General features: G+C 35.5%; 1 long non-coding RNA gene across 1 annotated transcript in view; it reads right to left on the bottom strand.

Moving 5' to 3' along the window:
* LOC129526503 (uncharacterized) overlaps nt 1–5,206 on the bottom strand; it is a 272,622-nt gene extending 267,416 nt beyond the window's left edge. Inside the window, exon 1 of the long non-coding RNA XR_008671162.2 lies at nt 5,049–5,206. This is a non-coding gene — a long non-coding RNA (uncharacterized lncRNA). The remainder of the gene's footprint in view (nt 1–5,048) is intronic.
* Nucleotides 5,207–12,002: the final 6,796 nt, after the last annotated feature.

The raw sequence follows: 12,002 nt of genomic DNA, 5'->3' as shown, positions 1-12,002 counted from the left end.
GGTACTGCTAAAACCCAGTATTGGGAAAGGATTTGTGCCTGGATCCAATAGGGCCTCAATTATTTTAATACACGTGGAAGCTGAAGTGGGCATAAGTCAGTGGCCCTCTATTCTAGCTCCTGAAGCTCAAGGGGCACACCTATGGGAATCTTATGACTCCCCAAACACGTAAAGTTCTTTGGAGGCACTTTTGATTTACGCTGATGTCTTGTGACAGTTCTGGCTCCCAGAATAGTTTTCTAAATACTACTCATGACTTCCCCATTGGAGGGAAGAGAGCCCTGTTACATAATAACAACACACAATGGAAACCAGTCTAGATTTGAGCCTGTAAGGTGAGATGAGATGATTGGCTTTGTCCTCAATTGTAGATTCTATTGGGAAGGCAAAGCAAATACCTCTGTAATTCTTACTACTTTGTTGTGTATTCTGTAATGAAACTGAATTATACCATGGTCATACTATAATATTGTGTAATACTGGCATTGTTGGTAAGATTCAATTACACTAAGTAATAAGACTTATGACAATACTAATATTGATTATAAAATGTATTGGGAGATTGACTTAAAGCTCCTTCAGGGCATACAGCTTATGTATTACCATTTTTATTTTATGCACAATAACTACTAGCCTGAGGAAGAACTGGATCTGGCTAATCATCCTCTGAATTCTGTGTTAAACAGTTCTTCACAAGCTTATCATAAGACACAAATAACAGTAGGTCAAGGGGGGAAAAGAATAATAAAATTAACACAAGGATTAAAAAAGTGCATAATGGGTTTACAGGACAAATCAGTTGTTTCTTTAAATCTATCCCCGTACTGGCTTCTCCAAATGTTAGGCATATTTGTGTTGGTGCTATTGCTATATACATGCCACAAATGCTGCACCAAATGTAAATGTTATAACAAATATCATCATTTTTCTGTGGGAGGTTCATGGCCAGAGACCAAGGGGTAGAATTTTCCATTGTTTTCTGGCATTTAATGTTAGCATTAAGAAACCAAACCCCAACCTATTTTGTTTTTACACCTTAGAGGTGGCTTTCTTTTCTGTTACCTGAAAATTTGCTCCTCTATTCTTGAAGTTCAACAAGTTAAACGTGATATTTGTCAGTGTTGGTTGCTTGATGATGATGATGATAATGTGTTTCCTAAAACACACTACCCTTCATTAAAAACTCTAGATGTCAATATATGTTTCAGAAAAAAGTGTTATTCCATTATTCCTTTCAATACTTTTTCTGTTTTACTTACTGAATTTCCTATTTCATGGACACTGGTTTTCATTTTTGTTTAATTTTTAATTTTTGTGGAGACATAGGTGTATGTATTTATGAGCTACATGAGATACTTTGATATAGTCATATAATGTGTAAAATCACCTCAGGGTGAATGGGGTATCCATTGCCTCAAGCATTTATCCTTTGTTTTACAAACTATCCAATTATACCCTTTTAATTATTTTTAAATGTCCAATTACATTTTTATTAATTTATTTTGGACTATCTTTGAAATCAAATTTTATTATTATCTCCATAATTTTTATTGACTTTTTCTTAGCAACTCCTCTAATTATCTCAAGCCTCTCTGGAAAAGTAATTTGATATTCAACCATTTATTCTGTCCCTGGGTGTTATTTTTAAGATACTGTTTCTGTAATAATGTTATTTGCATTCTTAATTCACCAATAACTTCTTGTATTAGTCAACTTATAATAATACTAAACTCTTTTATTGTGGGCTGAATTTGAAAGGAAATTTCATTTGTTCCTTGTGGTATGTTTCCTTCCAGAACTAGTCTTAAGGGATTCTTATTTTTTAAATGTGGTATATTGTCACAATTTCCACGCCAATTCTTTGCATTTTCTTTCTGGTTGAGATGAGTAACTCAACCAAATCTATTTATTTCAGCCACTTGGCCCCCTTGAAGGCTCAAATTAGCTGTTTCATCCACGTTTCTGTAACCCGATGGCAGTGGTTAAGTGTCTGTAGGAGGAAAATGGAAGTGGGGAGGAGCTCATTAGAGTCTATGTGCGTCCCTCAGAGGAGGTCACTTCACTTATTTGGGAAAGAATTTTAGTCCTAAAAAAGAATCTATTGGGACTTTGAATTTTTTCGGAAATTCATCAGGAAGTCCTGGAAAAAGTCAGTCCTCTCCAGAGGATTTTCTCTGGTCCATTTCTATTGGCTCTGTTGGTGTGGCCTTTTCTCTACTGGATTTTTCCTTGACTCATCCTGGAAGAACTCTCTTATCCTCTCAGCTTCAGCTTGCATGCTGCTTTCTAACCTGGTGGTGGTGGGTACAATTTTAAATAAGAACACTGAGCATTTTATCTCTCCAATTCTGCTACTGTAATATGGGAGTAAAGATAGGAGTCTCCATATTCAGCTCCATGCCAGACAGTTTGCCTCGATCACCACATTTTGAACTTGGTGACATGTGGTTCCTCCTCTTTTCTTATTTTGTTGTTGGGTGAACTTTGTAACACTTTCACTTATTTATATAATATTTGATTCACTGTATTACCTACTGGGTGAGAGGACTTCTGTACTCTGGCTTTATTCTGCCGTTTTACCCTAAAATCTATAATATTTTAATATAATTCTATTATTATGACACAAGCAATACATATCCATAAACACACACACATGCAACATGTAAGAAAAAAAAATCTGTAATTCTACCATGAAGTAATCATTATTGTTAAGGTAGAGATAGTATTTTTCTATGATAATATAGATAACTTTTAATGAATATATAATTATATGTTAATCAACTTTCTATGTATGTATATGTTATTTTGACAAATTAATATATAGTTTTGGTTTGCTATTATTCTCTTCCTTTAAGGTGCTTTTAAAGTATGATTTTATATCAGTAAATATTGTTTCAAATTGATCCCGTGCATCCCATTTTATGACTCTAATTCTTTTAACCAGTATTACATTGTAGGGTACTTAGATTTTTTCCAATGAGTCCTATTTTAAACAATGTTGAGATGCACATGTTTGTACAGCATACTTTGTGATATTGCTTTTATTTTCTTCAGACAAAGCCCAAGAGGTAAGCGCAAATGATTATTTGAGAAGGAATCCACATTCATACTGAGACTGCAAACAATATTGTCTTTCTTCAATTACAGTTGGCCTAGATGGTTTGGACACTCTGGGAACAACTATCTTTGATTTCTATAACAACTAAATTTTGGAACTAAAAAGACAATACTAGAATATGATAGTGCACATGTAGTTATAGCACTGAATACATTTCCAAAAGGATTTATATAGCAATTGATTTGGATCCTAAGCCCTCATGACCAAGATCCTGAATTTTTTAAAAAGCTACTACAGAGCTGGTAAGTGACTAATGTATTTTGCTGGATTAGAAGACATCAAGCTTCAGTCTTATGATTAGCAATTTAAAGTGTTATTAAAAATTCTAAAACTGCATTTAAGTGATGAAAAATTGCTGTGTCATACTGAGACTACTAAGAACAATGTGTGATGCAGCAATAACTCATCCAAAAATAGCAAACTCATGACTTGTTTCTTGTTTTGCCCTTACCACTGAAAACTTCTCTTTCTCTCCAGCACCGTCAGCTACCAGGGATGGAGAGGGAAGGGACAGAGAGAGAAACTCATGAACTCACAAATTTGCCCTGATGCAGCCATCTGCAAGGTCATCCCACATACACTAACATCTGCTGGGACTTGGATGCAGCTGCTCTGAAGGGAAGTTGGGACAGAAAACGAAAGGGGCTGTTGCTCAATCTTTACTTTCTTTGGCTGCTAGTGCTGGTTCATCCTGCATAAAGCACTGGCAATGGAACAAGCTTCTATTGACCAAGATATTATCATGTTGAGACCACTCCAGAAATCCCAGAGTCCCCAGTGAGAGTGCAGAATTCACCCCATTCCAGGTTGGACTGAGTCATTAGTAGAAACAGTCCTAGGGCCACTTTCTTATAGTCTAGGTGTCTCACAAAAACAGTTCATGTACTCCATTTTCTAGGGCAGGGAGCTCTGTTCCCAAACCACAAGGGGGCTGAACAGGATCCCAAATTTGCATCTCTTAAGAAAAGATCCACTTCTGACCCTGACCAAAGGTTGTTTTTGTTTTTTTCCTACATTGGAACTCAATTTTGCCCACTCCATATGCTTCTGAGGTCTTGTCTCATATATTTTTTCTTATTCCAAAATTCCAGTCCCAAACAGGAATGCTCCATAAAGTGGCTTATGCAGAGCTTCCTCAGTAAAAACACAAAAAGGGCAGGTGCATTGGTGACTCTCCTGAGAATGTTGTGTGCAATGATACATCTTGATTCTCCTATCACCTCAAATAAAGCCAGGCCTGTTGAATGAACAAAGCAGAAAATCAAGGGACATGGATAAGCAGATAAGTTTGCTTCCAAGAAGAAAGAGTAGTGATCCCTCAGGAATACTTGCCTTTTCCAACCTATGATCTTCCTCTGTTACCCAGGAGAATGCCTTACTTCAGCTCTGGCAGGTGTGAGTAGGGTAGACTTTGCTCAATTAATCTATGAACTTACATTTTATTGAGTTCAGCCAGCCTTGTGCTATGTGACTTAGGAAAGTCACAAACATATGCATGCCTCTGTTGTCATCAAATCATTTGAAAAATGCTAAACAAATTTTGGAGGTAGTGTTTGGTGTTTGAGATGCTCTTACATAAAACAGAGGCTAGGCAGCAAATGCCATTTTGCTTTGAAGAGTCCTGGGATTAAACCAAAAATGATAGGTGATCATATTTAATAGAATTAAAACTAAGATACAGCTGGAATCCGATCAGATCACTAAGCAGGAGAGCCTTGCCATGCATATAGAGATGTCATGAACAGAGCAAACAAATAGGATTTACATGTAAGGCCCAAAATAGAGGACAAAGGGACAAATTCCCCAAGACAGAGGCATTTACTTGGATTGAGCTGTTTTTCACTTGCACAATTTTTAAAGCTCTTCACCACAACATCAATGTTGTATAAACTGCTTATAGCAGACCCAAGGCATGCATTGTGGAACTTACCCAACAGTAGCTGATTTCTTGCAACCTGACACAACTAATCAGGTAGCCAAACAGTTTGGTGTGGTGGCCAGGTTGACAGAGTTTCTGCCATCTTTCACATGTGGCTTCCATGTTCTCTGCCATCTGCATTCCAGAGGGCCAGGAACACGGAAGAGCACATGTGGGAGGATTTTAATGAGTCAGGCCTGAAATGGCACATGTCACTCCCTCTCACATTTTATTGGCCAACAGAGTCTCAGACAGAATTGGGAAACAGGGTTCAGCTGAGGCTTAGACAGAAAAGGAGAACATATGTTTGGTGAGAAGGCTCTTTCTCTAGGGTATTTGTTTAATCATATAAAGGTTAATAAAGATTCTTCCACACAGTGCTAATACAGACAAGAGATGATAATGGAAAACACTTACTGAATGTTCGTGATGTACTTGGCACTGTTTTGTGAACTGTATATGTATAAATTACATCAATCCTCACCAATTTCTGAGATATATAATGCAATTATTTCCACGTCCATACAGATGAGGCAACAAAGACTCAGAAAAAATTAAGCAAGTTTTTCAAGATCACATAGCCAGCAAGTGGCAGAGCAAGAAACTCAGTTAGATCCACTCTGGACCTACACCTCTAGGCAGAGAGGTAGATCAGGACGTCTGCCTGACTGCAGAGGCTGGCATGGAATGTTTAGATGTGAGTTCAAGTTTACAACCAGACAGCCTGATACCCTGAGTCTGTGATGTGGTCTAGATACTCTTTACCTACAATGTCAAAAATCTCCTGGACCAGAACTCAATGTAATGGGCTTATTATTTACTTAAGCCTCTTTAGTTTTGGAGAATTTTTATTTGTTTTTAAATTTATTTTTATTATATATATTTAAGGTACATAACATGGTGTTTGGATATACATATATATGTAAATCAGTATTTTGTTTTTGTTCTGGTTTTGATTATTATTTTTTTAACCAGCCACATGGTTTACAATGTGCAGTTTCTATAAACACATAATTGTAAAAATTAATTTTATTGTTAAAGATCACTAGTTGAGAGCCACACAGTAAATTGTTCTCAGAATTTAGTCCTAGCATAAAGTTTTTCTGTCCCAATGATCTACTAGTAGTATTCACCTTTATTTCACTGTAGAAGTTAATATAATGCATCACAGTGTCCTTTTTGCTAAATATACAAGAAAGCTGAGATTATTTTTTCAATTTTACCAACCCCCTCCCCAAAAAGACTTTGATTTTTAAAATGTAATATTTTCTTTCCCATTTTCCTCTGCCTTTATTATACAACTTGTGGTTTTTATCTTTATTTTAATGGACTGATTCTGTGTGAACTCTTTATAGATGACTTCAATCTATTTCCAGAAGGAAACTGGTTAAGATAGTAGGGAACTGAGACTTGAGATTTGAAGGCCTTTAAGAGTTTGGCCAAATTATATACCATAAATCTTAAAGAAAATTAAAGGGTATTTCCTAGGTTTCCTTCAAGGGTTTTCACAGTTTTAGGTTTTGCATTTAAGTCTTAATCCATCTTGGGTTATTTTTGTATATGGTATAAGGAAGGGGTTCAATTTCAATCTTCTGCATATGCCTAGCCAGTTATCCTAGCACTGTTTATTAAATAGAAAGTCCTTTTTCCATTGCTTGTTTTTGTCAGCTTTGTCAGATATCAGATGGTTGCAGGTGTGCAGCTTTATTTCTGGGCTTTCTATTCTGTTCCATTCATCCATGTGTCTGTTTTTGTACCAGTACCATGCTATTTTGGTTACTATAGCCTTGTAGTATAGTTTCAACTCTGGTAATGTAATGTCTCCAGGTTTTTTCTTCTTGCTTAGGATTGCTTTGGCTATTCAGGGTCTTTTTTGGTTCTATATGAATTTTAGAATAGTTTTTTTTTCTAATTCTATAAAGAATGTCATTGGTAGTTTGAAAGGAATAGCATTGAATCTGTAAATTGCTTTGGGCAGTATGGCCATTTTAACAATATTGGTTCTTTCTATTCATGAGCATGAAATATTTTTCCACTTGTTTATGTCATCTCTGATTTCTTTCAGCAGTGTTGTGTTATTCTCATTGTAGAGGTCTTTCATCTCCTTGGTTAGTATATTCCTAGGTATTTTTTATTGTTGTTGTGGCTGTTGTGAATGGGATTGCATTCTTGATTTGGCATCTAGCTTGGATGTTGTTGGTGTATAGAAATATTACTGATTTGTGTACATTTCTTTTGTATCCTCAAACTTTGCTGAAGTTGTTCATCAGATCGAGCAACTTTTGGGCAGAGACTATGGGATTTTCTAGGTATAAAATCATATCATCTGCAAACAGAGATAGTTTGACTTCCTCTCTTCCCATTTGGATGCTTTTTATTTCTTTCTCTTCCCTGATTGGTCTGGCTAGGACTATGTTGAATAGGAGTGGTGAGAGAGGGCATTCTTGTCCTGTTCCAGTTCACAAGGGAAATGCCTGCAGCTTTTGCCTGTTCAGCATGATGTTATCTTTGGGTTTTTCATAAATGGTTCTTATTATTTTGAGGGTTGTTCATTCAATGGCTAGTTTGTTGACGGTTTTTAACATGAGAGGATACTGAACATTATCAAAAGCCTTTTCTGCATCTATTGAGACAATTAGGTGGCTTTTGTTTTTAGTTCTGTTTATGTGATGAGTCACATTTATTGATTTATTGTTTGCATATGTTGAATCAAACTTGCATCCCAGAGATAAAGTCTGCTTGATCATGGTAGATTAGCTTTTTGATGTGCTGCTGGATTTGGTTTGTTAGTATTTTGTTGAGGATTTTTGCATCTATGTTCATCAAGAATATTGGCCTGAAGTTTACATTTGTTGTGTGTCTCTGCCAGGTTTTGGTATTATAATAATGCTGGCCTCATAGAATGAACTAGGGATGAGTCCCTCCTCTTCAATGTTTTGGAATAGCTTCAGTAGGAATGGTACCAGCTCTCTTTATACGTCTGGTAGAATTTGGCCATGAATTCTTCTGGTCCTGGGCTTTTACTGGTTTGAAGGCTTTTTATTACTGATTCAATTTCAAGAACACATTGGGCTGTTCAAGGTTTCAATTTCTTCTGGGTTTAATCTTAGGAGGTTGTATGTTATCATAAATTTATCCATTTCTTGTAGGTTTTCTAGTTTGTGTGCATAGAGGTATTCATAATAGTCTCTGAGGGTGTTTTGTATTTCTGTAGGATCAGTGGTAATATCCTCTTTGACATTTCTTATTGTGCTTATTTTGATATCTCTTTTTTTATTTATTTCTCTAGGTAGCAGTCTATCAATCTTATTTATTCTTTCAAAGAACAAAGTTCTGGTTTCATTGATCTTTTGTATGCTTTTTCACATCTCAATTTTATTCTGTTCAGCTGTGATTTTGGTTATTTTTTGTCTTCTGCTAGCTTTGAGGTTGGTTTGTTCTTGTTTTTCTAGTTCCTCTAGGTTTAATATTAGGTTGTTAGTTTGAAATCTTTCTAAATTTATGATGGGGACACTTAGCACCATAGTTTCTTTTTAACACTGCTTTAGCTGTGTCCCAGATGTATATTTTCTCTCATTCATTTCAAAGAATTTTCAGATTTCTGCCTTAATTTTATTGTCTACCCAGAGGTCTTGTTTAATTTCCATGTAAATGTGTGATTCTGAGCAATCTCCTTACTATTGATTTCTACTTTTATAGTGCTGTGCTCTGAGTGTATGGTTGGTGTGATTTCAGTGTTTTTGAATTTGCTGAAAATTGTTTTATGACAAATTATGCAGTTGCTCTTAGAGTATATACCATGTGCAGATGAGAAGAATGTATATTCTATTGGTTTTGGGGGAAAGTTCTGTAGATGTCTGTTAGGTCCACTTGTTCAAATGTCAAGTTCAGTTCCTGCCTATCTTTGTTAGTTTTCTGCCTTGATGATCTGTCTTATACTGTGTCTGACAGTTTTTTAAATTACACTTTTAAATTTTAGTATAAGTCTAGATTCACCTATAATTGTAAGAAATTACCCAGAAAGATCCCCTGAACCCATTACCCTGTTTTTTTCCAAAAGTAAGAAATTGCAAAACTATATTACAATATCATAACCAGGGTATTAACACTGATACAGTTCGAGTACAGAACATTTTCATCACCACAAAGATCTTTCATTGTATAATTCAGGATCTCCAGAGAAGCAGAACCAATGTGATAAATAGACAGACAGATGACAGATGGAAAAATATACAGATAAGGAAAGATTTATTATAGAAATTGGCTCAGGCAATTGTGGAGGCTGAGACATCCTACAATATGCCATCTGCAAATCGGAGAACCAGGAAAGCTGGTGGGGCAATTCAGTTCAAAGTGAGAAAACCTGAGAACCAAGGGTAATGATGACATAAGTCCCAGAATATGAAGGCCAGAGAACCAGAAGCTATGATATCTAAGGGCAAGAGAAGAGGGATATCCCCCCAGCTCAAGAGAGTAAGAGAAGTTTTCCTTCCTTCTCCTTTTTGTTCTATCAGGGCCCTCAATGAATCAGATGGTGCCTACCCACACTGGTAATGGTGCATCTTCTTTACTCAGTCTACTCTTTCAAATGATATATTTTTTTCCTGAAACACTCTCAGAGATATACTCAGAAATAATGTTTTACCAGCTATCTAGGCAAGTCTTAATCCAATTAGGTTGGCACAAAAAGTTAGCCATTGCATCTCTCTTGCCCTTTTATAGCCACACCCACTTTCCTCTGCTCCACCCTTTGCACTCCTTGGGCCCTGGCAACCACTAATCAGTTCTTCATTTCAATACTGTGTCATTTCAATAACATTTTAAATGGATTCATATATAAGAGGCAGAAAAAAAAAACCCGGGAATTCACCACTTTGTCACTGCTTGGATCCCAAGAGCCCTAGCTGGTCTCTTCATTTTTGTTTTATATATAATGTCCAAGGTTTTTAGTTGTACTTAATGGAAGGGATAGGAAAAATATGTTTACTCCAGTTTTTTGGAAGTATCTTGATGTACTTTTAAACATGGATTAATATTTTCTATAGGATCAATGTAGGCTTAATATATTATCATTTTCTTCTATTTCATTAATTCATGCCCTATCAAGATTTAACATAGATAGAAGTGTATTATTTTTAACATCAAGATGAACCATATGTTTTCAAAGCCCCACAAAAACCCCAAGTGTATTGGCGCTCCATTTGCATCAACTTTAAAATTTGTATTCAGATGAAGCTTTGGTGGGATAGTTAATCTTCTTTGAAGGAAACTCTCTTTTGTAGTAAAAATGTGCTAGTTCAGTGAATCCAAAACATGGGTGAACTCAAAACACTGTGGATACATTTACTTGGAAGATTCTTTTCACTAGAACACTGAACATGAAGAACGTACCTTATTATGTCAGATATTAGTAAGTTTCTCTTTCAAGCAACCTTCTATAATTAGATAATAATAGCTGGAGATTGTTAAAGTAAAATTAACTTAACAAAAGATATTTACTTCAAACTTTACTTCCTCTGCCTTAATTTAAGCTATATTTAAAGTTAGGAGTTACCTTTTTATTTTTATTTTTATTTTATTTTATTATTATTATTTTTTAAGACAGAGTCTCACTCTGTCACTCAGGCTGGAGTGCAGTGGCACGATCTCTGCTCACTGCAACCTCCGCCTGCCAGGTTCAGGGGATTCTCCTGCCTCAGCCTCCCGAGTAGTTGGGTGCCCCCCACCACATCTGACTAATTTTTGTATTTTTAGTAGAGGTTGGGTTTCACCATGTTGGCAAGGCTGGTCTCAAACTCCTAACCTCAAATGATCCAACCATCTCAGCCTCCCAAAGTGCTGGGATTACAGGCATGAGCCACTGCACCCAGCCAGGAGTTACCTATTTTAAGCAAGCACAGTAAGGAGATAATTAAAACCTTTAGAGTCCAGTTATTAAAGATTTACAACTACTTAAGAACTACACCAACCTTGAGGATAATGCACAATGAAGAATAGAAGAAAAATATGAAGAGTAATTAAGAATAAGGTCATAGAAGACAATCTCTGGAGTAATGCCTGCATTTAGTACTATTCATGAAAAAAACAGGAAGCATATATTTGGGAATGAATTTAACTACTAGGAAACCACAGTCCTATTTATTCTGAAAGCCTAAATTTCAACATTTTCTTATCTAAAAGTAAAATTAATTTAGCATTTTAATTGAACATTCTCCCTCATCTAAATACCATTTTTTTCTCCTAGTGTTCAATAGCTATATGCTATGAAACTATATTAGCATATTTTTGTGAATCTCTAAAATATATCTGAAATTTCAAACCTCATTTTTACTTTTGATACTATTCAAAAGTAGTCTATATTTTTGTAGCTAATTAAAACTAACATAAGAAATCACTACAATTAGAGTACATCCTACATAGGTAATTCACTTATCCGTTCATTTATTTAACATTTATTTACTGGTCTCCTTTTATATGCCAGGAGCTGTGCCGCATGTTAAAATGTTAAAACACCAAATAACTAACAATTCTTACCCCTGTAGAACTGATGTAACAAGATGTGAAGAAACCCTACATAACATAATTTAGAAATACAATTATAATTTATGGAAATGAAACTTAAGACTGCCTCATTCGTCTGTTGTTCAGTTATTTTCCTGAATGAAATAGACAATTGCAGTGCCTTTAGTTTATTTTGCTGTGCCAGTGTAGCCCTAAATTTATAACTAATGTCAAGTCCTCCTAAAAACAACGTAAGCAACAGTGTTGTTTGGTGCCTTAGCATTGTGGTTGACATCCCTTTTGATGTGCCACAAGATATGTAAACAGTAGAAGATACATATGGTATATCTTCCTGACAAACAAATTTTACTGCAAAATTTTTAGGGGAATAGTTATATAATTGTATCAATAACTAATTTTAGTGTTATATTTATATTAAAACTCATATGATTATATTAGGAAGGC

The sequence above is a fragment of the Gorilla gorilla genome, chromosome 14, assembly GCF_029281585.2.
Source record: "Gorilla gorilla gorilla isolate KB3781 chromosome 14, NHGRI_mGorGor1-v2.1_pri, whole genome shotgun sequence".
Lineage (NCBI taxonomy): Eukaryota > Metazoa > Chordata > Mammalia > Primates > Hominidae > Gorilla > Gorilla gorilla.
This window is presented reverse-complemented; position numbering and strand designations above follow the sequence as displayed.